Genomic DNA, 23,097 nt, shown 5'->3' with positions numbered 1-23,097 from the left:
GGTCTCTGTTAGTGGCTATCCTTAGTTTTGTTTTGTTTTGTTTTTTAAAGTGAAAAAAACTAATTTCGGCTGAAAGACTGGTCAAACTGGACATTCTTGTTCTACTTCTATTAGATAAGCATTATTTCTTAGAGAAACACCAACCTAGTTAACAAGATGTGATATTTATCTGTTTTTATAATCTTGTAAAAGCCACAGTGTCTTCCTGTTAAAATGCATATTATTATGCGCTCTGGAGTGAAGAGCAAAAGTAAAACTTCTTGATTATCTTTGATTGAAATGGAGAGAATATAAAGGTAAGAAAATTTTCAAGGAAACAACCAATGAGTAGATCAAATAAATGCTGTGTTTTCTTAGCCTTGTCATCAATCATCAGGAAATATTGAGCATCTGTATCCAAACTGATACCACAATTCTCATACCACACTTGTCTTTCAAGGGTTACTATATATCAGGCTACCTCATAGCTGATCTGTCTTTGAACCTTCTATGATCCAGGACACTGGACTCTTCATTTCTTGTGTCCATCTTCCTTACCCTCTAGAGTATGAGAGGATACTGTTCTCTCTTACCACCTCCCTATCTCCTGCCTTCATTGGGTGTGAGAAATAGGTCTGTAGACCTTACAGTGGTCTGGAGAAGTGAAATCAGGTGTGTCATCCCTGGTGTCCCATTGGAGATGTGGGTCCCAGAGTTTATATCAAGAGTGGGAAGAAGGGGGTCCCTTAATGGTCTGAGTCTACAAGTGAGAAAGAGAGGTGAAGATTGTTTCTTAGAGATGTAGTTGAATTTGAGGTGAATCTGGAACATACAATAAAGATAACCAAGATATAGTTAAATATGGAGGACAGACACCTCTCTTAGAGTGGTCAAAGCTGGAGGAGTACATCATGGAGTCAAATTTGTAGGGTTGAGAGATGAAAGCAAGATGCCAGATGAGTTATGTAAGAGAATTACATCCAAGATGATCATAGGCTATGAACTAAGCCTTGTGTTTAGCAGGAGGAGGAGGTAGATCCTTCAGGGAAACAGAGGGAAGAGTGAAAAATATGAGAACTTGGAATGATCACTGTCTGAAAACAGTAATGGAGAGTATAATGGTTTCCCAGGTAGAATGAACGGAGCTATGAGGAAGAAAAAGAAGCAGTGAATGTTTCTGAGGTTTCTGTCTTAGATAACGGGATAAATCGATGACAGTATCATCTCACCAACATCAGAAGAGCAGATTCAGGGAAAATATATGAAATGAGCTACCTTAGGAATAGCTGGGAGGAGATTCCCCATTAGATAGCTATGGATCTTGTATTCATGAGCAAGAGAGAGAAGTATTTCTCGGGTTGGCGTCCCAAGGCAGAGTTTAACATGTGAAATTTATCAAGAACACTGTCAGGATCAGTGTTTGGGGAGGAGTGGTGAAGGAGAGACGTGGACTTTAAACAACAGTTACAAAAAGGACCTGAGCTGATCTTACGGAGACCTGTGGAATTGGGAGAGCACTTACAAGTTGCCCCAGATTTAGACATGGAACTGAAACTAAACCTCCACCAATCTGTCATGGCATGCAGATTGTACATCTTGGGCTGACTGGCTCTCCTCAGAGGCACACCGTCCACAGGGGACATGTCCCTTGAGAACTATGAGGTGGCAGCACTCCTAGCAACAGGCAGATTGAGCACTTTGGTTCTGGGGGAGATGGGAGTCTGAATGGCAGACCACAGCATCCACCCCTGTGCTGCTGGGATCTTCTTAGTTTACATAAGTTCTTGGAGCAGCTCCTCCAGGGTTCCAGTGGAACTCTTTTCCTGGGCGAACGCTTCAAGAGGAAGGTCAGTAGGACAAACTACATTCCCTTCTGCTGAAGCTGGTCTCAGGGTCACACTGATCATCATTTCCCTCCTCTACTGTTCATTCGAGCGTCCCCTCAATCTTGGCTGAAAACGTTGACTTGGTGAAATGATGCATACTCTTACCCCTATGCAGTCTGAGTTCCTCGTCACCATGCCCTTCTCAGGCTGTGTCAGCTGCACTTGTCCATTTTTCCATTTACTGTAAAAATTGGCCAAGGGAGCACTAAGAGATACCCTAGCAGATCACCTGGGTGCCACACATAGTCTTCCCTTCCCCTTTCGTGCCCCTAGCCATACCTTTTCTTGATAATCAGGGTTAATTACTCCTGCCAAGATAATGACTCTTTTCCTTACCTGCTGGTTTTTGGCACAGGAGCCCAAAATGACTGGTTAACAGCTATAACTTAAATTGTAATAGCATTCTTGCCTTGTCACCCAGTAGAAGTGTTCCTCTCCTGTGAGTCAAGCTCTGTAAACTCAGAGTTGCAGGGACAAGAAGCCTAGATTCCCGAAATGGGTCACTAGGAGGGAGGATAATCAAGGTAACTTCTTCTACCTCTTGTTTCCAAGACCCATGTGTTCTTCCTGTTGGGGACACAGCACCTATACAATGGTTGTTGATTTAGGGTTAATACTAGAGGCTGGAGTGCAAAGTATCATCTTCAAGTTAGTATTTCACTTACACCTTCAACTGGCTGTTTAATTGATCTGGCAGGCCAGCAGCTCCTGAGTCATATGGTGTGTGAGGGTCTATGTATTCCATGGTCTTGCCGCTGCTGTTCCCCTTTTGCTCTAAATGGGCCTTGTAGTCTGACGTGATGTTATTTAGAAAGCTGGTCAGTAGATCAAGCAGTCTGTAAACCCACAGATAGTGGTGCTTGCTGACAGAAAAGACATGCAGATCTATAACCAGAATATGTGTCAATTTCAGTTAAAATGAATTGCTGCCTGTTATTAGTCAGCTCAGGTTGCCATAACAGAATACGTGAGTGGCTTAAACAACAGAATTTTTTTCTCCCAGTGTTCTGGCGGCTAGAAGTCCAAGATCAAGGTACTGACAGGGTTGTTTTCTAGAGGGATTTCTCCATCACTCGCAGATGACCGACCACCTTCTCACTGTGTCCTCACATGGCCTTTTCTCAGTGCATGCGTGCTCCTGGTGTCTCTTTTTATAAGGACACCAGTTCTATTGGATTAGGACTCCACCCTTATAAACTCATTAGCCACAATTATCTTTTTAAAGGCTTAGATAAGGGGATAGATCAATGACAGTATCATTTCACCAACATCAGAAAAGCAGATTCGTAGGAAATATATGGAATGAACTACCTTAGGAATAGCTGGGAGGAGATTCCCCATTAGATAGCTATGGATCTTGTATTCATGAGCAAGGGAGAGAAGTTGTATTTCTCGGGTTGGCGTCCCAAGGCATAGTTTAACATGTGAAATTTGTCAAGAACACTGTCAGGATCAGTGTTTGGGGGAGGGGTGGTGAAGGAGAGACGTGGACTTTAAACAACAGTTACAAAAAGGACCTGAGCTGATCTTATGGAGAGCTGTGGAATTGGAGGTTAGAGACTTCAACCTATGAATTTTAGGTGACATGTTTTAGTCCATAACATTGCCCCTACCAGAGTGAAAAAGCCTAGAAGTGTCTGCCTAGCACCAAATGACCGTTGGTTCTCTTTGAGGGATGGTTGTGTACTGGGACTCAGCATTGGCCTCTGCTGCTGTCAGTAACTAGGTTCACCTTAGAGAGTGCATAGCTTCCATCCCTGCCACCATGGCTTCTCCGTTTATCTGCCAACACTAAGTGGCCGGTGATAGAGACTGGCTGATGTCAGTTGGCCGAGTCATCCTATCTCCATCCTCTGTGGTGGATGTCCATGGTAGACGTTAACCAGCAAAACACAGATAGCATACTTCATGCCTATTCATATACCTCTTCCTCAGGTGTCCTGGTCCCCACTTTCCAGTCCCCTGACCAGCCAACCAAGTCATTACCACATCCAGTGAATCCATATATGTTATTACCTCAGGCTACTTCTCTTTCCACATGGAGGGGATGACCAAATGCGCTAACCAGGCTCTGCCCATTGGGAGCATTTTCCATCATCGCTATCTTTCAAGAACACCCCAGAGTGGAGCTGTAGTGCAGTCATGGTCCGTTTTCAGCTTTCATGTGTATACTGAGCCAGCCCCTCTATGAACCAAATTTGGCCATTTTTATCCTTCATCACTTGGTCATAAGGGACCCACCCCATATGTTAGGAAGTGTGAACTGGGGAAGAAGTTTCAGTGCAATAGTAGGTGATTTGACATGGTGGTCTGACATACCTGCTTCTGCTGCTCACCTATGCCCTCCGGCCTTGCTCACGCTGACCTAGATATACCACTAACATCTGACGATGGATTTCTTTGAGCCCACCTGACCTTAGAACTTGGCAGATCTTACCCTTCTAATTACATGCTCACTTTACGCCCATGGTCATGCACTTCCTCTCCCTGGGGTCCAGCAGCGGTTTTTCAAATTGTATAATTCTCTGCTGTGTGTGTACACTTTTGCCCCAGGACCCTAGGGATCTAGATCATGGTTGTCACCTTGTGGCTTGCTGCAGACTCCACACAGTTTCTTTCCCCACCACAGATACTTTGAATACAGTAAGACCTGCAGGTTGCACAGCCCGAGCATCAGTGAATAAAATAGACCCAAATCCCTGCCCTCCTGAAGAGTACGTGCCAGCTGGGCAACTGTGAAGCAATGCCCTTTGGCCCGTGGCCGTAACCACCACTTGGCAGTCTCCTCCACTTTCTGAGGTTGGCCTCACCCCTGGTAGTCTGAGGTTCAGAATCCCAGCCCCTGGACTCTTGCCAGAGGCTTTATGTTGACTGATCTGCTAGAGAGTGAAGAGCCACAATTTCTTTAGTCCTAGGCTTACTCAGGTCCCTCCTTTATTATAGCATCGGCCTTGAGAGATAAGAGCTATTTCCTTTGTGTCCCCTGAGGCTTGAGAGTGCTGGCTTGCCCAGGGATACACAGCTGCTAATGAGAGTACAGGATTGGGACTTAGATGTGTTCAACTCCAAGGCCTCTGCCCCAGTTCTTCATCATGCTGCCTCCCAGTAAGGAGAGCTCCTTGATGATCGGTTTTCTTTCCTTTTGGCTTTGGCTGGCAGAAAACTCAGTGCCATGTTCAGTCAAATTAGCTGTTTAATCCAAAGGTAGAACTCGTGCTTCTATCTTTCTATATGTTTTTAAATAGCTTTTTGTTTGTTTTAATGTCTTTGTAACTTTTATTATAGGCAATAGGTTTAAATGCAATAACCTCAAATTCTGTTATTGCATTTAAAATAAATCTATTATTTGTTTAAGAACTTGATTTTCAGATGTTTTTCATAGAACCCAGAGTTTATTTGGTCAGAAAGTCTTCCAGTTACTAATCACTATACATAAGATTGATCTGTCCGCAGTTTGTAATTTCAAGCATTCCAAAATAATGCTAAAGTCTCATTTCAATGTCTTCCTTTATAATTTTTTTGCCTGCTTTCTGTTGTATTTCATGTCACCACCTGGAAGCTGCTTAGTGCTTGCTGCCACCTACCCTCCAGATCCTCATCTGGCTGCAGGGTCACAGTCAGTCTGACAGTTGATACCTAAGACTCTCTGAACAGGGCTGGTGGGTACTTTGTGGGCACAAAGAAATGAAAACCATGTCCTTTTCCTTAATGAGTTTGTGGTCAACTTCAGGAAGCTGGTTCAAATATACTTGAATTAAATAAATATCCAGAAACACTGAAATACTGACCCGAGTACCAGGGCTGGGAGATACCGCGAAGAGCACCATCAGCATGGGCTGGTACACTGAAAAAAATGGTTTGGGGACTAAGGATGGGCAGGATTTGGATGGGTGGAGAGGACAAGGCAGATTCTTCCAGAGGAGAGGACCAGCAAGAGTGAAGGAAGCGTGGACATGAGAAAGAGCCCTGGGAAGGAAGGAACTCAAGGAGACCTGTTTAAAGTGTGGTGGGATAGTCATGAGAAATAGAAAATAATACAGCGACTGTGATAGAGGGAGGTATTTTTAAACCCGACAACTGATTTGGGTTTTGACACTGGATGCAGTGAAAAATGATTTAGTTACTAATAAAGGTAGGACAATGATCTCAAAATAGACAAATTTGTCTTGTTGCACTAAGATGGGTGGGAGAAGGAAGAGAGCACAGAGGAAGACACGAATGGAAGGCGACTTTTAAAATTTAGCTCTCAGCAGTATGAGTGCCTGGCAAGGATAACAGCGTCTCCTTACTGAGCTTCTATTTACTCCTTAACTGTGTTGTTTCCCAAAGTCCGCTCCTTCCTCCACCTGCTAAGCTGCTCGCCCTAGACACTCCCAGCAGGTGACCCACCCAATCTGTCACTCTCATCTCTTCTAATAAGCTCATGGCTCCCAGATTTAGTTCTATGGACTAGACCTCCCTCTCTCCTGGGGTCCAGACCTAAATATCCTACTACCAACTGGACATCTCCATTTGAATGCTCCACAGGCACTTGAAATTTACCATTTCTTTGCTAAATTTCTCCCCACTCCTTACTTTGATGAAAAGTACCCAAAGGCCCAAACCAGAAAAATCTCAGCTTTACCTTAGACTTTTCCCTCTTATGCATCCATATCCCTGTCACCCTCCCCCCTATTAAGTCCCATAGAGTCTTCCTTTTTGATATAAATCTGTCATTCCCTCTCTCTTTATCCTACTCAGTTCAGGCCGTCGTCACCACTTACCCGGATTTATACAGTCACCTCTTACCTAACGTCTTGTCATAACTGCCCTCCCTCTTCCCACTCTACCCCACAGTTCAGCCCCTAGAGTGATCACTGAAATCACAAATATGATTGTTTCACTTCTGCTAAAATCCTTCAGAAGTCCTCTAGCTTTCCAGGTAGTTAAAAGGCATTACACAAACCCCTTTTTGCTCTTTAGCCACATCTCCTCCTCTGGCTCTATGTACAGCCCTCAGGCTACCCCTGCTAAAACACACATTTGCAGTTTACCGTAGCCCATTGTTCCTCACTTCTTGCCTGCACGTCTGCCCTTTTCTCCCCGATACCAACTCCCTACCACTGGCCAACGTTGAGGTAGGCATTTCAAGCCTAGGGAACCCTGTGGAAAAAACACAGGGGCTCCGAACCGCTGTGGGAAAAACAAGTCATTATATTTGTGCGCCCCCCCCCACCACACACACACAGCTTTTGCTTGCCTAACTCTTTCTTGTTCACTCTTCAGTAATCCTTTCAAATATCACTCCTCTGGGAAGTCCTTTCCAGCATCCCAGTCAGGTCTGATCCTCTCTCTGTTCCTATAGCCAGCCACTGGATGTCTCTTGGCACTCACCCTCCTGCCCACCACTACTGATTTACATCCCTGTCTCGACCAGTAGTGTGTCTTGAGGTGGATAGAGACTTTTTCTTTGTATCTCTAATATGTGAACAATGTTTGGCACACAGTAGGAACTCACATATTTGGGGAATTAATGACTATGTATTCACTAACTATTTACAGAACTACTTAATGTGCAGAGGCCAGGTGAAAATCAGGGCTGAAAAGTACAAGTATCCTCTGAGAGGACAGGTATGAAGCAAACCATTAAAGACAGCCCAAGACCCATGTTTAAAGAGTGCAGAGAGGAGGAAGAAATGGAATTCCGAGGCAGGGAAGGAGAAAACCAGGAAAATTCAGTGGTAAGGGAGCCTGGAGAATAGAATGTTTCAGAAAGAGTGGGAAAGTGGGTGTTCAGATTCAGATGCCACTGTCCCACGCCCCAAAAAAGCCAGGATGAGATGATGACCAAGAGAAAGTGAGTAGATTCAGCAAGAATTAGTTCACTTTGAAAGGTATCTCAATGGGAATGTAGCACATTAATAAGTAATGCATGGAACCGGAAGTGGAGCAGAAGTAAGCACCACTTCTCTTCCAATCAGCCAGCCTCATTCTAGGACATCACTGTGGTAGTCACATCTGCGTCCTTTAAAGTCAACAATGTTATCCTACTGAAAGCATTTTGAATATGCTATGTAGCGTGTACAAACTCCATGGCTCTAAAGGACAACGAACAGTGTGTCGACTCTGTGGACTTCGTTTCATCTGGAGCCCGAGACCAGAATGCTGTCAGGGTCAGTGTACAAGGCCCTTAAGTTCGCCGTCAAGCACAGTAATGTGAGCATTCTGGGTACTTTCACAGTAGTTACTACTCAAAAGCTCTTGGATAATTGTCTGATGGACTCTCAGTGATAAAAGCTGAGTTTACTACGTAATGCTACAGTTTCTTTCTTCTGTTTCTCATCAACTCCACATGCTTGGTTTACCTGTTCTTCTGGAAATTTATATAGGGGCAGTGTGTTAGATACACTTTAACTTTACTCTCAATAGCTTCTTGCTCTCAGATTCAGCCCTCTTCTCCTAACTGAGTTTCGCTGGCTCCATGGTTGGTGACATCTCAGAGTCATTTTGGAACTTGCAGCTGCAGGTTGTTTTTTCCACTACCAAGGCCATTACATAACTTTGCACGGGTTGTGATTTATTCATTCATCAAATGGTATTGTGAGCTCTTGAAGGACAGGAGCTGTGTGCTTTACTTATTTATGTGTCTCAGTTCTGCTGCAGTGCACAGCTCTGAGAGAATAAGTGACACTGACCTGACCTTCAAGAAGGTCGCAGCTCATTAGGGGAAGATAGATGAGTCAACACGAAGTGCTAGGTTTCTATTAGAATTTGTAGGCAGCAGAACGAGTCCCAGTTCTCTCTGAAGGACGCAGCAAAGCCCTGTGTGGTTGAGGGGAATCTTGAAGGGGCCAACCTTGAGGTAGGCCTTTCAGGCCTAGGGAGACTTGCGGGAAAAGCGCAGGGACTCCAAACAGCTGTGGGAAAAACAAGTAATGATATTTGCCTAAGCTCAGGGTTTCCTTAAGGAAGAGGCAGTGAAAGATGAGGCTGGGGAGAAAGCCAAGACCAGGACATAGGGAGTCTTAGGCCACACTAAGAGTTGTTTTGTCCTTTGTCCTGCAAGAGGTGATGAGTCAGTGAAACCTTTTAAGTAGGAGAGTAAGTTAGATTTGTTTTTAAGAAACATTACTTTGGCCATAATATGAAGACCAGTTGAAAAGGTCATACTTAGAGAAAGAAGGCCAGTTGGGAGATGATGAGAAATCTCGGTGTTTTTAGGTTATTCGAGGTAGTGAGGTGGAGCTTGATCACTGACTGATGGTAAACGGCCACAGTCAAAGGCTCTGCTGTGCAGAGCCTCTGCTTTCAAACCGCCAGAGCAGTCATTGAAATCTCCTATTATAATGAACATCTGGACAATGGGGTTGCTGTGTGAGTCTCCACAGCTTCTCAGCACATATTTGCCTCTTTTTTTCTAGTCATAATGGAAGAAACCGTATGCTCACAATAGAAAAGCAACAGGATATAAATGGAAAGAGCAAGGAATTTGAAGTTAAGGGGTCAACCCTGGGTTGACAGGGAGATCTTTACACAGTCTAGCTAACAGGGTTGTCATAAAGATAAAATAATCTATAGAAAATTATATACCAGAAAGATCTGTCAGATATTAGTTATTATGATCACATTGAGCATCTGTTTTCTGGCTCTCAGGAAGTTTGAGAGAGTCCTGATTTAAAAGCTAACCCGATAGTTAGTACTCTTAAAAATGTGTAACCTTTAGAACGAGGGTCAGCAAGCTCTGGCCCATGGGCCAAACCTGAAGCTAAGAATGGCTTTTACATTTTCAGTGGATCTTTAAGTACCTATATAATATCTTTGATTTTTGCCTGTTGGTCTTCAAAACCTAAAAATTTACCATCTGACCTTTTTTAGAAAAACTTTGCCAGGCCCCTGCTCCAGATTATGTAGCCAGCAGCTTTCAAAGCAACTTTTTACCAGTAACTCTGAATTCTCTCTGAGGTTTGGTCATCTTTTATTTGTGTGACCACCGTTTTCTCTGTTGGTTGATGGAAATGATGTTACAGACATACCTCGTTTTACTGCACTTCACGAATGTTACATTTTTTACAAATTAAAGTTAAGACCCTCCACCAGCAAAAAGATAACGACTTGCTTTATTGTGATACTTGCTTTATTATGGTGGTCTGGAACCAACCCTGTGATGTCTCTGAGGTATGCCTGTATATACCACAACATAAAGTTGCTGATAAAACTTCCCATAAGGTATTTCTATAAAATCTCCATCAACCTTTGAAGTAGAATTAAGATGAAGCCAATTATGAATGCATCATGCTTAGTAGAAACCAAGTAGGAATTTTGTCAACAGAGCAATGAAGTCAGTGGTGCTAATTCTTTCAGTACCTCTTCACTTCTTTGGGCTGCCCAGTGTTTCCTGGATGATTGTCACTGAGCTATCTGTTTGACCTGCAGGAAAAGAAGATGCCTACAGCAGCTCACCTTTATTCACACATGCATCTCAGTTATTTTCTCAGTATTGGTTGAATTGAGTTAGCTGTATTTATTCTCTCACCCTCTCTTAGTAACATTTTGTGGCTGTGAAAATTGTTTCTTTATCCACTCCAGCAACAGTTGTTAGGTAACATCTAACATATGCATTATTATGATGAGTCATATCTGCCTTGCAAATCATGAGTTTCTATCGTTAATCGAGTATCATTAATTTACTAAAATATTTTTTAGAGTATCAAAAGTTCTCAGGTTCTCAGTGTATTTTGAAGGTCTTTTACTAGCTTTTCTGAGATAGAATTCACATGGCATATGATTTACCTACATAAAGTATATAATTTAGCGATTCTTATTATAGGCACAGAGTTGTACAACCATCACCACATAAAATTTTAGGACATTTTATTACCAAAAAAGAAACTACCCATCAGCAATCACTCCCCAGTCCTCCTACCACCACCACCTCCCGCCCTTTGTAATCACTAATCTATTTTCTGTTATAAAATTTGCCTATTCTGGACATTTCATGTAAATGGAACCATATGCTGATTCTTTGTGACTGGATTCCTTCACTTAGCATCATGTTTTTAAGGTCCATCCATGTTACAATGTGTGCGATTATCCCTCAATGTGTTTAAATAACAAGACCCACCCAATAGACCTTTATGCTGGCAGGTGCCATCCTATCAAACCAGCTTCTATCATTGTCCTTTCATCTGACTAGGTCTCTGGGTAAGCTTATTACTCACCTCTTTGCCTCATCAATAAATAATTTCCATTAACATCCTTTCCACAAAATATATTTAATGTCTGGCCAGGCTCTGGAGTGTACCACAAGGAACAAGACAGCACGATCCTTCCTCTCCCTGAGCTGAGAATGAAAAGAGGCAATTAAAGTAAAATGCCATGAGCCCTTTTCTAGAATATGCATCTGGCCCAGCCATTGAGGGTTAAGAAATAGTATCTGGAGGAAGTGCATTTTGAGTACAGCCTAGAAAACTATATACGTGTGTGTGTGTGTGTGTGTGTGTGTGTGTGTGTGTGTGTGTGTGTGTGTGTAACAGCAAAGGAGTCCAGCTTGAATCCAAAGGGAACAAGTTCTCAGCTTATGTTAACCCAAGCAACGTTAAAAACAGCACACAAGCATGAGGCATACTTCTCAGCACTTTTCCTTTTTAGCTTTGCTCTTTCACTTTTTGGTGTAATTTGTGTTAAAAACTGTTCTCGTCAAGTTGCTGTACTGCCTTGTCAACAAAGCAATCTATCAGTTAAAGCTAGTTCTTTTATGACTTTATAGTATCAGGTGTGGAAAAGTTAATAGGGCTTAGTTGATAAAAATCTGCAAACTAAATGAAAATTAGATGCACGAACTCTATTTTCAAGTGAAATTAAAGGTAAGTTGTTTATCTCAATCTGTACCTCCTTGCAGAAACTACAGTTATGTTTTTGGTGCTCTGCAGTTGATCATACGGACCTTGTTGACAAAATTCAGAACAGAAAGGATCAATCTAAATTCTAATCCCTTTCCAAGACTGACTCATTAAGTGACCTCGTGAGAATCATTTCTATTTTCCATTCTACCTTGGTGACTTCATGAGAAAGAAGAGTGTGGCACAATCTCATGGTATTTAAAAAAACAGGTAACTGTGATGGTGTACTCAGTATTTTGGAGAGAAGATGAGAAGTGATAAGCAATCCTAATCCTTTTCATATTTTATCATTTATTAATGATTTTATTAAACTATTAAAGAATTGTGAGGTACCCTGAAGCAGACATAATATTAAACATTATATTAGAAAAATCGTTCCTCGTGATTATTTTTCTGCCCCCAAAAAGCCATCCTTATGGGTTTTCAAAACCAGAAAACAATTCTAGAGCAGGGCAGACTACTGGGGTACCTGTGAGTTCCTCAGGAAAAATCCTTCTAATCATCTTGAGAAGACTTGAATTTCATGGAATCAACCCCAGGTTCAGACCCTGCAGCCTAATGCTGTGGGTAACAGGCATTATGAATAAAACAGCAGGAGCCCAGGAATTTCCAGAGTAGTGAGTCATGGTCTCCTGTCTGAGATAAGAGCACAGATTAGCAATACTGAGATTTTTTTTTTAAATCATACATTTAAGTGATAGTGATATATACATGCATGTTGAACCTGGATTCTCAGGGGATGGGGGTGGGGGGTACAGGCATAGTCTGTGCTTCAGAGCATAGGCTTTGGCCTGAGAGAGGCAATGGCACAGCACCTCACTTCTCCCGATCTGCCTTCCTCATTCATAAACTAGCTACTGCTGCAGTTCGAGTAAGGGTGTGGGGTGACGCGAAGTGATCATAGCTCATTAGAGATCCTTGATCAATGCAGGTAGTATTCATGAGTAGAGTAGTACAGGAGTGTATAAAATGGAGGCTATCTAGACCAGTGTCAATTCGAACAGACATAGTCTGCAGTTGGTGAGGGACACAGTGAGTGGAAGGAACATGCAGGAGAGAGGTAAGACATAACTTAGGATGGGGCTGGTTTTGGAGGACCTTCAAAATGGGACAGAATAGATATGGTGCAGAAAGATTTTCAGGTGAGGCGGTGGCTTTGTGAAAGGGCTTATTAAAATGAAGACTCACATGCAGTAGTGTACAGATTGTTTTGGGCAATGTTAGTGTCAGTGATGTCATCCAAGAGGCTGTTGACTTAATCTCAGTGTGTGACAAGGACTTAAACAAAGTCCTCTTCAAAGAGAAAATCAGTGGCACTTTAGAACTAGCTGGACTTCATGTATAAAGGAGAGGATTGTGTCCAAGAGTCCCCAGGCTTTCAGGCAGTGCTAACCTAACCTTAGACAGGGAAGTTGCCGTCCACCCTGGTACATACAGTGCTTGTCAAAGGACAAGGGAATGAAGGGCAATCACTGAAGTCATGAAAAGGATGATGTCTGTGTGGGAGGAGATGTAAAAGAGTGGGGAAATCTTGAGTAATCCCCAGTTCCATTTTTAATAGCGAGTTTCAACTCTTCTTCAATCAGAACACATACCACTGACAAGTACCAGAACTAATTTTAATTTTGACTTTTGTATCCAGCTAAAGTTAAGGAGGTGGGGAAAATGACCAAAAAGTTGGCAGATAAAGAAGGGAGAAACAAAAGATATAATGCAGTAATCCTCACCCTGAAAGATGCTTGCGCTTATATTTTCAAGGAAACTGCACCAGGGTTCTTGTCCCGTACGGTCCTTACCGTGACTTGTGTTCAGTGTTCATGAGCATGTAAATCAAATCAAGATAGTGAAAAAGCCTTAAAGCAAGAGATAGGTGTCATCTTCCTATGCCAGGTGTCCGCAGCCAGAGGCTGGGTCTCTGGGGAGCCTGCTGTCTCTCTCACACCACCCCTCACCTCCACCTCCTCACGAAAGAGGTTCAGCAGTCCATTCTCTACCAAAATCAAAAACAAACCCCCCAAAAAGGTGAGGACATCTTTGATCCTGACTCTCCTTAGATGAAAGGGCCCTCATTAGAGAGAGTGTTTCATCAGCCAGCCTTTCATAACAGCAGATGTGAACACTCACTGTATGGCTCAGCGTGGCAGTCCCAGCTCCACACTTCACCCTCGGCCCCGAAGGGCAGGGAGCCGGAACAGATTACTAGAGTCTCTTGCCAGAGTGAAGAGTGAAGCCAAAACTGAATAGTATTGTTCTTTTCATAGTCTTTTCCCCTGCTGCACTCTGACTCCCCCAATAGGAATTTACAGGTGCTTTGTTGACACAAAGGGAAAATACATGTGTCTCTTGAGTTTGCAGCTAAAGTTGAAACTCATTTAGCCTGTTGTTAAAATTGTGCCCCGTCTCAGGAGAAGTAAGATCAGCTGTGGCAGGGTCTCAGGCCTCTCAAGAGAAAAGTCATCATTCAAAACACAAGACTCAGGACACACATCTGTTGTCTCACACACCCGTTGAAGTGTTCCTTGCAGGGAGCAGCAGTAGTCAGGCTGTTGAGTTGGATCCTAGGCTGTTGCATAGCTACCTAATGGACTCTCTAGATGCCTCCTCACCCCTGTCTCCCCATTGCCACCCCAGCTCAATCCCTGTACCGGCAACCATGGCCCTGGCCTCCCAGCCCAAGAATGAAATGGGCGGGCAAGGCCATGGCCTCCAGAGCGCTAGCCGACCAGAGCAAGAAAGAGGAAGAAGAGGAGTGGCAGAGAGCAGCAATGCCATCGGAAACTCTTACCTCCCAAGCCAAAGGCTCTAAAATCTGAGCAAAATGATATATTTCATCTCCTGATCTTACTACCATGGAAACTGCTTTCTGTTTTGCTGAGAAAAAAAATGGTATGATATAAAGTATCTGAGCCCCCAAAACTGGTCAGTAGGGTAAACTACAAAGAAAAAGTGAAACAGCTATAAAACTAGCCTGGTATTTTGTTTAAATCCTGCTAAGACTGCCTGCTGCTAAGTAGCCCCAAAAGATAATATAATATACTGTTTTTATAATACTGTACAAATGTAAGGTTGTGGCCCTTTACATGACATGGTTAGATTCAGACTCCAGAGTGCTTTTACTCATAGTTTAAGGCATTACCAATGAATCGTTTTCCAAATATGTTATAGGATTTATTCTGAGCCTCGTAATTGTCCCTCCCTTTTATCCACGTGGTGAATGAATGTATTGCTAGTTTGTGTGTAGCAGTGGTACTGGGTTTGTTTTGTTTTGTTTTCTAGTTTTGTCATGAAACTATTGCTGATGACAGCAACCTCCGATAATATTTCTTTCCTCTGTACTATAGTGCTTATTATTAGTTCTAAGTCTAATAAGAGAACTCTCACTTAGTCCTTAATCACATGCAACATCCTAAGTACTTTTTGTTTTGTTTCTCATGTACCTTTGTTTTGTCAACTTGGCTAAGCCCTTTCAGAGCTGTAGGATATTAGTCACTTCTCTGTGTGTCACAGCCGTCTTTACCTAGCCCCAGTACAGTACGCTGCACACAGGAGACAGATGAATGAAGCTAAGCATATTCATATTCACATTGTAGTCTGCAGCTTCCCAAGAGTATATGGAAGCAGTACAGTGGACTACAGATACCTTCTTATATGGCAGGTTACCATTTGTACTTTTCCTGGCACCACCCTCAGCAATGGTTCTGTGTAGCTACTTGTTTCTGTATTAGAGGGAGATTGTGCCTCCTGTCCTTAAAGAATATATTGGCCATCTGCTTTGTTCTCTGAGCTGCTTTGCTTTACGCTGTCCCACCCCTTCCATCCCAACTTTCATTATTAACCTACCACGTAGGTCCCCATGTTAGAACTAACCACAAGGTCCTTGCTGAAGAAAATTCCGTAGAACTTAACTCAGCATTTTGCTTTACTGCGTATTTGTCTATTCGTTTATTCATTCGGTGAATATTTCTTAGATACTTTCATATGCCAGGTGGCACATGAAGCTAAGTCTACAAACAAGGGCGAGATGGACAGTCTTGACCCTCGTGGAGCTCACGGCTTGCTGTGACATTCCAACTAGCCAATGTGTAATTGAAGTGTAATGTACTAAGTAAGTGCTGCCCTTGAAGAGGTGCAGTGAGAGAGAGAGCACAGAAGAGGAGCCTCAAACCCCGGACTAGGAGGCTTAGTGAAGCTCCCAGGAAGGAGTCTAGAAGGTGAGAGGGAGTGCTGAGAACAACTGTTAAAGTGGTAAACGGGCAAGCCATAATGTGAAATTCAAATTGTATCCTAAAAACGGTGAGGACTTGAGTCGCATCAGAGAAGAATATCTGCAATTATCTGAAAAGACTCTTAATGTACTGTGCTTTTTTTTGTTTTGTTTTTTCTAGCTATATATCTGTGTGTGGCTAGTTTTTTTTTTTTAATGCACTTCAAAAGCCAAAGTAACATCTAACAGAATTGAATGCAGAAGCAGATATGAAAGTCCAACTATCTTCTATTAAGTCAGACATTAAAGAGATTGGCAAATATAGAAAACAGTGACTTTCTTTTCATTAATTCTTACTCTGTTTTAGAAAGAATTGTTAGCAAGTAAAGAGTTTGTGATTGCTATTAATGAATTAATAAGTATTTTAAGATTAATAAAAAGTCAATGGAGAACTATTGAAGGGTTTTTAAGTAGAGGAGTGATATATGATATGATTTGTATCTTAGCAACACCACTCTGAAGCCACTTCCACCCTTACTGGTGGTCTAAAATAGGGCAGTGAGAGTGAAAGTAGAAAGAAATGGATGGATTACAAAGATATTTAGGAGTTATAATTAACAGAGCCTGGCGATCCAGCTTATGCAGCGGATGGATGCTGATATCATTCCCGAAGACTAGGGACACAAGAAGGATATGGGATTGAAGATGAGTGTGGTTTGGGACATGTTCCACTTTAGATATCTAGAACATCTAAGCAGAAGTGTCCAGGAGACAGTTGGTTATGTGGCGGCTCTGAGGTGCAGCACCTGGATTGAAGAAAGGGGTTTAGGAGTCTCCAGCACATGCATGGTAACTAAAGCCCTAGGAATGCATGACAGAACGTGGAAAGAGAAGAGAAATAATCCTAAACAGAGCCTTAGGGAACACCAATATTGAAAGGATGAGTAGGAGAAGGTAGCTCTGAGGGGCACCGAGAAGGCATGACCAGAGGGCTTGAAGACTAAGAAAGAGTGGTACCACAGTAGTTCAGACAAGGATTTCAAGTAGGGCTGCCAGGAGTCAGGCAGAGAACTGAGGAGGCTCCATTGGATCAAGCAAAGGATGTTATTGGTTACCTGGAAGAAAAAGGAAAAAACAATTTAATGGTTACAATACCAGACCATGAGCTTCTAGAATCCAGAGACATTGTCTTAATTCTCTCTAACATCATTGCTTAAGGAACCATTGCGTAAATTAGTAGACACTCAATAATTCTGCCAATTTTACCGTAACTGGTAAAACTGAAACAATCTGTATTTTTGCTGCCCTTGAACTCCGTGGTGGGTCAATCCCCATTGTAAACTGTTCACTAGGTATTTCCATAGTGTCTGGGTAGAACTTCCTGACCACTGTGTCATAGTCACAGATGGGCTGAGATATGGAGCCCCTCAGCCCTTGGGGCAGCTAGGAACAGCCAGAAGCTGCCAAGTGATTGCAAGCAGCTTTGGCTGTCATGTGTGTCACACAAGTATATCTTTTTCTGTCTGTGCCACGATATGAAAAATAATGGAAAACCATAATCCATAGCAGGGTTAGTAATTCATTATATAGGTGCCACCTCGCCTTCTCTTTGCCTAAAGTGGGCATTCGCTAAACAATCTTATCACTCATTTCTGAAGAACCCACACCCACCTCCAGAATCTTCCCTACATGGTTCACAGACAGCCACAGACAGTATAGTGGAGGTGGCCCTGTCTGCCTGTCTTACACTTAAAAATCCAGCGCTGATAAAGGCTTTCACATCACCAAAGATTGAGAATAAAAGCTGATATTCTTTCCAGTGAGTATCCATTTTAAAATAAGATGAGGGTACTTATGGAAAAAATGTTCGTTCTAAACAATCACATCCACAGTGCCCACTCTGTAATTGCTCTCCATTTCGCTTTCTGATGGAACACCTCCTCGGCTGGGGAATCAGCTCAGGTTGAGCTTAGCGCTGCGCTGGCCACCTGGGAAGTACATAACAGATTTTACCCCCATCATAGCCCTTCCAGATCCTATAGTTGAGTTGGAAAGACAAGAAACAACACTGTAAGGAATAACACAAATATTAGATAGTAATAGCTAATATATAATAAGCTCTTAGAAGTTTTTAAGCTCTGTTTTAAATGCTTGACGTGTATTAACTCATTTATTTCTCATAATATCCTTATGAGGTGAGTATAGTTATTATTCTCATCTTACAGATGAGAAAACAGGCTCAGAGATTTTTTTTAAAAAAAACTAAGGCCTAAGGTCACACAGTAAATGGCAGAGCTGGGATTTGAACCCAGGTAGTCTAGCTCTAGAGATTGTTCTCAGTCGTTCTGCTTCCTCTACCTTTGTGTTCCTCTATCATTACTCCTTATCATTGCTTTGACCCTTGAAATAATATAGCCCCATTCTCGGTCCTCTGTCTTTGAACAGGTTGACAAAAATGCCAGGTTCTCCTCTCCATTGTTGAAATCATCCTTATCCTCTAAAATTCAGCTAAGTGCCCATCCTCTCTGTGCTTTACCTCCGTGCTTTGGCTGTGGTTGGTCGGGGCCCACTCTGTCTAGCCCTACAGAAGCCGCATAGCTTCTTTCTTCAATATATACCACCTTTCCTTGTTCTGATTGTTCCATTTCTGTATGTCTTACCTTCCCCCCAGGAGATCTTGAGCATCACGTGAGCAAGACTAGGCCCCCCGTGGGAGCTGTGAGCCCCCAGAAAGCCACTAGAGAGCTCTTCTGCCCCAGCTTCTCAGTGTAGGCACTGCCCGGACCATGCCACTCAGAAACCTGTCAAAGCCTTTAGAGGTGGAGTTCCATGTAACTTCTGCTTGATAAAATGTTACAAACGTTTACTGCTCTCTGTTGGAAAATTAGCATTTCTTTATTTTCACAAGAAATTGTTTCATTTGAAAATCTCCTTTACCAACTAATAACAGATATTTTATAAAACGGCTGTTCAAAATGTAAGCTGTTTCCTTTTTCCTCTTTTAAATATGTGGTTATTGCTTTTGAAGAAGACAAAGTGAAGGAAATGTTTCCTGTTTGTAGAGGCTCACATTTAACCCTACATAAAGAGCAAAAGAGTGTCAAAACATCCTAGAACCTAGAGCTTCTGTAACTTTCTGCTTTTTAAGCACTTTTCTACCATCACGGGAGTAGAGAAATTGGGGTTTTGTTTTGCCTACTCTTTCACTCTCACTCTCTTTGAAGAAATAAAATGTTACAGATTCAAAGGTTCATTCCCCTTCCCACTGTCCTTAGCTGGTGTGTCATGTCTAATGTCTATTCATGTTTGCATTTTACCACATGTGTATATATCATGGTTTCTCAGCCTAGACACTATGGACATTTTGGTCCCTGCCATTCTTTGTTGTAAGGTCTGTCCTGTGCATCATAGGATGCTTAGCAGCATCCCTGACCTCCACTCACTAGATGCCAGTAGCACCACCATCCTATCCCCCACCTTCCAACCCCCCACACACAAGATAACCAAAAATGCCTCCATGCATTGCCAATATCCCCTGGAGTGGGGGGGAGGGGCAAATCACCACTGGTATATATCCATAATTTAAATAGTACACTATTGTTTTGAGTATTTTTAAAATTTACATAAATGGTATTACATATACATATTCCTGTATAACTTTCTTTGTTCATTCAACATTGTATTTTTGAGATTTGTCCATGTGCATCTAGATTCTGGCTGTTTATATAATAATCTTTTATATAATAAAACCACGTACTTGTTTCTCTACCTAGGGATGGTCAAATTTTTTTACATTTTCTTACTTAGTATTAAAAGCAGTGCTTCACAGAACATCCTCATACATGTCCCATTAGATGCTCATAGGTGCCTGGAGATGAAATTGCTGGGCCATACAGCATCCTCAGTTTTACAAGATCTTGACACATTGCTGTCCAAAATGGTCGTGCTAATTTATACACTCATCAATTGAGTTCGCATTTCCTTCAGATCATCCCCATACTTGGTATTGTTAGACTTTTTATTTTTGCCAGTCTTGTAGGTATGAAATTACTTATTGCTGTTTTAATTTACACTTTCTGCTACAAACGAGGTTGAACATCTTCTGTTTATTGACTCAGGGTTTTTCCTCTTCTGTAAATCGTTTATTCATATACATTATCCTCTTTCTCTTCAATCATTTATTTTTTCTCATTGATTTATAAATTTTCTTTATATATTCTAGCTATTTTTAGTCAGTTACATGTTGCAAACATTTTCTCTTAATCTATACTTTGTCTTACAACTTAGTTCCTTTTTTTAGTCTTACAAAAGTTTTTACTTGTAATGATTTTTAGCCATCTGCTTCTTTATGATTTTTTTCTATTTTCATTTTAGAAATCCTTTTCTATCCCAAGGACATAAAGAATATTCTCTTATTTCTTCTAAAATTTTTAACAAGTTAGCTTTCCACATTTCAATCTTTAATCTATGGAGTTTATTTTTAAATAAATTTATTTTTGTATATGGCATGCAGTAAAGATCTAATTTTATCTTTTTCCATATCTGTAGCCAGTTATTCCAGTACCGTCTGTTCTTTTCCTGCTGACTTGTAATGCCTCCTCTATCATATATACCAAGTACTCACATTTACTTTTGATTCTTTGACTTTCTAGTTTCTCTGCACCATTTGCCTATCATGTGCTAATACCATTCTACTTTAATTACTGCAGTCTAACCGTAAGTCCTAATAAGTGATAGAGAAAAACCTCCCTTATACTTCTTCAAAAGATTCATGTCTACTTTTGACCCTTAACTTAAACTTGTCTAATCCACCAAAACATACACACACACTTTTGAATTTTGAGTATATACCAATTAGGAATGGGTTTAACTCCACATGACAGAAAACACAAAATAACAAAACTTAAACAAGGTAGAAGTCTGTCTCTCATGTAAAAGAAGTACAGACATAGACAGCCTTGGACTGGTGGGGCAGCGACATTAAGTTGCTGGGCCCCAGGCTCCTTTTCTTTGGCCACTGCTTTGCCTTCACCCCAGAGCTTCCACCTCACTGCCCAGGCTAGCTGCCTGAGCTCCAGGAAGGAGGAGGAAGTGACAAGGAAGGGTACACACCTGCATTTAAGTTCTCTTCTAGAGTCCCATACTCTCTTTCTGCTTACATACCACTGGCAGAACTGAGTCCACATAGCAGGAAGCTGAGCAATGTAGTAGCCATGTGTGACCCCAAAATATTCACATTTTTTAAAAAAGGGAATATGGATATTGAAAGTCAACCAGTGGTCTCTGCTACAGACTTGGAATTGGAAGCGCGTGGATAGATTATAGTACCAGATCTTCCCAGGCAAGAATGTGCTGATTCTTTTCACTCATTTAGATCTTCTGATAGTCTTCAATCGAGTTTACCATTTGCTACCTAGAGATCTTGCTGATCTTTTTTTTAGATTTAATTCCTAAGTATTTAATAGTTTTTGTTTCTCTTTGTAAATAGTAATTTTTTGCACTTACATTTTCTAAATGATCATAGTAGAAGAATGTTATTGATACTTTTTTATCTTGTACTCTTATTCTCATTTTCTAGGTAGACAGTAAACATGTGAATAATTTGTTTCTCCCTTTCCCTCCTTCTTCATTTTCTTTTGTATTTGGTTGGTTTTGGCCTCATTATGCTATACTTGTGTTGAATGCGAGAGGCAGTAATAGGCATTCTTGTCTCTTCATGAATCAGTACTAAGTTTTATCAAATTGTTTTCACATCTATTGAGTGAGCATTTGGTTTTTCTCCTTTAATCTGTTAATGTGTGAGTTACATTACTATATTTTCTAAGATTCATGAGATAAATCTTAATAGAATGCAACATACCAGATGATTTTTTTAAATATTAGACTGAGTTTACTAATATTTTATTTAGAATTTTTGCATCTATACATAAATGAAAACTTGTTCTATAAATTTTTCTTCTCATAATGGTCTTGTCTAGTTTTGGAAGAAACATTATACTATCCTCAAAAACTTAGGTGGAGAGCTTTCCTTCTTTTTCTGTTCTCTAGAACAATTTGGATAAGATAGCAACTCATTAAAGGTTGTCCAGAAGTGTAATTGCTGGGGTAAACACAAATGTTCAGCTTTAGTAGATGCTCCTGAACGGTTTTCAAATATGATTACCAACTTCTATTTCTTCTGAAATAAGTTTTCATAAGTTATATTTTTCTAGAAAATTCTGTTGCATCAAAGTTATTGGTATGAATAATGTATTCTTATAAATTTTTAAAATCTGCATTATCACCCTTGTATTATTCCTGATTTTATCTATACATCTTTCTTTTTTCATTAAGCTTACCAGATTTATTCGATTTTTTAAAACAACGAAACTTGGGTTTTATTGATTTCCTCTATTTGTTTTCCACTTTATTAACATTTGCTTTCAACATTCTACTTATTTCTAATTTCTTCGGATTTTTACTTTCTCTAACTTCTTAAATTAAATGTACTTAACTTTAATTTGCAGCCTTCGTTTTCTTTAAGCTCAATATTTTAAAATTATATCAACTACTTAATTACATCCCACAAGCATTAATAGTAATAGTCTCAATTTTATTAACTTTTAGATATTTTTCTAATTTCCATTATGATTTTTTTCCATTTTTTATTTTTAATTGTGTGAATTTTTACTTTGTATTAGATATAACATTGATATTGATTTCTAATCTAATCACATTGTGGTCAGAGAATATAGTCTGATTTTTATGTTTTAGTATTTGTGGATATTTTACATAGGACTTAGTGCACAGTCACTTTTTATAAATATTTTATGTATAATGGAAAAGAATGTATATTCACTAAATATTGTATGCAGATTATATGCACCCATTTAGACAAGCTGTTATTTATGATCCATAATATTATTAATTTTTGTCTGCTTGATTATCAAGATATGCTAAAAATTAAATATATACCTGGGTGTTTCCAGTTCTTTTATAGTTCTACTAATTTTTGCTTTCTATATTTTGATGCTGTTGTGTTCTGTATAAATAATATCAATGTGTCCTACTGATTTCATCCCTAATAATGCCTTTTTTGCCCTTGAGGTTTATTTATTTGACATTAATATAGCAACATCAGCTTACTTTGGTTAGTACTTTTCTGATTCTT

General features: G+C 40.8%; 1 protein-coding gene across 2 annotated transcripts in view; it reads left to right on the top strand.

Moving 5' to 3' along the window:
* The window catches only part of UBAC2 (UBA domain containing 2), a 162,727-nt gene that overhangs the window by 122,878 nt on the left and 16,752 nt on the right, over positions 1-23,097 (top strand). The window lies entirely within an intron of this gene.

Source organism: Pteropus vampyrus, unplaced genomic scaffold, assembly GCF_000151845.1.
Source record: "Pteropus vampyrus isolate Shadow unplaced genomic scaffold, Pvam_2.0 Scaffold83, whole genome shotgun sequence".
In the NCBI taxonomy this organism is placed as follows: domain Eukaryota; kingdom Metazoa; phylum Chordata; class Mammalia; order Chiroptera; family Pteropodidae; genus Pteropus; species Pteropus vampyrus.
The sequence above is the reverse complement of the archived record's forward strand: the minus strand, read 5'-3'. Positions and strand labels throughout refer to the sequence as shown.